Source organism: Cariama cristata, unplaced genomic scaffold (genome assembly GCF_000690535.1).
Source record: "Cariama cristata isolate BGI_N322 unplaced genomic scaffold, ASM69053v1 scaffold2243, whole genome shotgun sequence".
NCBI classification, from domain to species: domain Eukaryota; kingdom Metazoa; phylum Chordata; class Aves; order Cariamiformes; family Cariamidae; genus Cariama; species Cariama cristata.
Window position 1 is genome coordinate 100,266 of NW_009607637.1, and position 3,553 is coordinate 103,818.

The 3,553-nt window shown below is 53.0% G+C and overlaps 1 protein-coding gene across 1 annotated transcript in view; it reads left to right on the forward strand.

Moving 5' to 3' along the window:
- LOC104158999 (plexin-A2-like) overlaps positions 1–3,553 on the forward strand; it is a 151,310-nt gene that overhangs the window by 83,850 nt on the left and 63,907 nt on the right.

Consider the following 3,553-nt stretch of genomic DNA (forward strand, 5'->3'; position numbering starts at 1 on the left):
CTGAGCATCCCGCGGGCTCCACGCGGGCAGGGGCTGGGGCAGCGGCAGAGCGGCCCCCACCAGCAGCACAGCAACGTGGGGCACAGGCCCTGAGCAGCTTTTTTATTTTTTGTTTGGTTTTTTCCTTTCAGACGAGCCTGTCCAGCCCTACAGCTAAGCCACCATATGTGCAGTTGTGTCCAAAAGTCTTTACTGTCACAGCAGCTTTGTCAGAAGGAAGTGATTTCCATCCCGGGTGATTCCCATCCCTTTGGCTCTTCCCTTGGGGCAGCCGACCCCGTGTGCCTTTCCAGCAGTGGGGCTAAAAATCCACTGCAGCCTTTTGATAGTGTCAGGGGACAAGGAGGGGAGGAAAGGGGACGTGTTCCCCTCAGCACCTGGCCTGAGCTGCAGGTCTGTAGGTGCTCCCAGGAACCAGCTGTAGGGGTACCAGAGCATCTGCTCACCTGGGGACGGTGGGCTCGTAGTGCCTGGTGCTGCTGGGCCCTGCAGCAGGAGGGGGGGCTGCCTTCAGTGTCAGGGGGGGATGTTTGGTGTTGCTTCTCAGACTCCTGCAGCAGCTCCTCTGCAAGGATCACTGAGTGCTTTCCTAATGCTAATGAACTGAATCTTTATAAACCACCTGGGAAGCAGGTAAAGGTTGTTATCTTCATTTTGCAGAAAGAAAACCCTCAATGTCAAGAGGAGAGAAAGTGTCATTTCCTCTGCCCTTTTGGGCGTGACATTTCAGCATTAACCTATTCCCAACAAGGCTTTCTTCCCTGATGGCATTTCTCAACCCTCCCTTCGAGCATCTTCGCTTTCCTGGCCTGCTTGGAGAAATGATAATTTTTTAGCTTTTGTCTTAAGATGTAAATAATTGAGTTTACCTTGCTGTTCCTGAAGCCTCTGTCATATTTGTTTGGAGGCCCCAAGCGTGGAGTGTTTGTATTTAATTTGTCATCTTTCTCCAATTCTTACATGTCCCTCCTGCCAGATGGACCAGCTGCTCCTTTGCTCAGTGGGAGGGTTGCGGGTCAGGGGGTGATGCTCACGCGGTGCTTTCTGAGGGCTGGTGAAAAGGGAGAGGGGCAGCAGAGGAGACGTTTTCGTCCTTGAAAGAGCAGGAGAGTGGGTGGCTGCCTGAGCCAGTGTGGGTATGGTAGACACCAGCACTGAGTCTCAGCTGAGGATTGAAATCCAGTTGTTTCTCCCCACTGCTTGTTGTGGGGTTTTGCTCCTCAGGTTCGGGGTCTGTGTCCGGGGGGTACCAGGATGCCCAGGCAGCTCGGGGAGTTTCTGTGCAAGAGCTGTGCCCTGCGGAGGAGCAGGGCAGGCCAGCCCGTAAGGCAGCTCTGCTCTGGGCACTTGGCATCCGTGTTTGCAGTTGCCAGAGGCTTAGCTGACAGCGGGACATGCAGGTACTGAGCTATCAGGGAGCCAGAAAAGAAATCAGAATTTTAAGTGATGTGTTGGATGTCTGAACAGGTTTGGGCGCGAGAGATGGACGGAGCACAGCCCCATTCCAGGTGGCATCAGGCAGTGCGTCCTGCCTTCCATGCCGCCAGCCAGAGAGGAGTGATAAAGGACAAGTAAAAGGATCTGAGTTGTTCTGGGATAAGCTTTCATTATCCGATATTACGTAAAGCTTTCCTTGTGTGCTCATTCTGTATTATTGTCTCCGAGAGGCCTGAGTCAGGGCTTAAGGCTCTGTCGCATGGCGGGGTGCTCGCATACCTGTGTGCATACCTAGAATTTAAGGGCAGTGATGGTCGTGAATGAGCTATCTGAGAGGGTTAAATCGCTGAGCTCTGGAAGCAGGAGTCGGTCCTGCTGGCACCGGGGTAGCTCCAGCAATGAACTCGAACACCGGAGGCCACCGGGCACAGGCACCGAAGCAGAGCGGTAACTCCTGCCCTGACTTTTAGGGTGCTTGGTGGGGGGGTGGCCATGGGCAGCGCATGCCTTCCACCGGGTTTTGATCAATTCTGGACGCAGGACATTTGAGAAGGTGCTGAAAACCAGCGGGAAGGGAAAGGTGCTCATCCTTCTGCAGAACTGCTCTGCTCACCCGGGGGACCCTGGAGCGGCCGTGTGCCGGCGGAGCAGCCCGTCCCTGCCCAGAGCCTTCCCGGTGTCCTCCCGGCTCGGCGTTCGCGTGCTGTCCAAGCTCAAACTCTGGGTGTGAGAGCAGCATCCTTTGCTGCCCCTCTCCTACGGGCAGAGCTCTTTGGGAGCAAGCAGAGGCCTCGAGGAGATTGTTGAAGAGTCTGTTCAGCCCAGTGGGATTTGAAACCTGCAAGACTTCCATATGCTGCTCTCTGCAAGTGTGTTATTGTCTGCAGACCTATTTATCTCTGTTAAGGCTGTTGCCATAAATAGTATGATAAAAAAGAGCCGTTCCAGCGAGTCAATGAGATAAAGGCTCCAGTCAAGAGCTCACTTTAAAGCTATCTTACAGATTCACTTAAACCTCAATAATTCTTCCTTTGGCAGCACTCATATCTAGCTCCATTATACTCCAAAAAAAGGTAAAAAAAGCGAGAGGGTGAGGAGAACAGCACCAGCATTTGCCAGGGATCACACGGGTGGTTTGGAAAGGGAAAGTGTAAGCTCCGCTTTTCTTAATCAAAAGCAAACGGCCTCACGGGGAGGATGACGGCCCGCTGTTTCCGAGCGGGAAGCCCTGGTTTTGCCAGGCACTGGTCAGGTGGTCAGAGCTTGGTGTCCATGGCAAAAGTCAGGCTCTGCCAGGGCAGGAGGTGTTTCTGCTGATGGACGTGCGTGTCTGGGGCCGCCCGAGCCGCTCCCCAGGGAACCAGGAAAACAAACAGTTTGCCAGCAGCGCCTTGTTAATTCAAGTACCGTAGGCACTCAGGTAACTGTCGGAGGGGATCTCGCTGGTGGTGTGTGGGGCTGGTGACAGCATCTCGATCCTCTGACCTCTGTACCACCATTTGAAGTAGGGTCCAAGATCAGCAATGAGTGAAGTGATAAAGTTTGCTGATAGCTTATGAATACCATTAATACCTAAAGGCCAATATGTCATCCGTGCCCAGGGAGGGGAGTTGGAAGAAAAGGATTTTCCCCAAACGACATAAAATAGAAAATCGCGGCGGGGGGCCAGTGCTGTGCTGCAGTGTCTGATATCTGGTTTGAAACACTGATAAGTCTTCCTTGGTGTCCTGGTGGGTGCTCCTCTACCTGCTGGAAGCGACTTAATTTCACTCCACTCCAAGGACACCTGCAATAGAAAAACAGGGATAACCAGCAATCATGGAGCACACGGCGTGCTAGGAGCAGTCCTAGTCACTTTGGGGTGCTCGGAGGCTTGCATTCCTGATGGCGGGAATGGGAGAGAGAGCTGGGAGCCCAAGGCATGAAAACTGGCCAAAGCACAGCCGGCAGCTGCTGGAAAGTCCTGTTCCTGGCCCTGCCGCGCTGCTCAGCTCCAGGAGAAGATGATTAATGAACTATGTGGTTTTGTTTTAATTAGAATGGAGGCATCATCTTGTTACTGCTTGTTACTGCTTTACGGTTTAGTTTCTGTGCAGGTTATGAATTTATGGCTTTT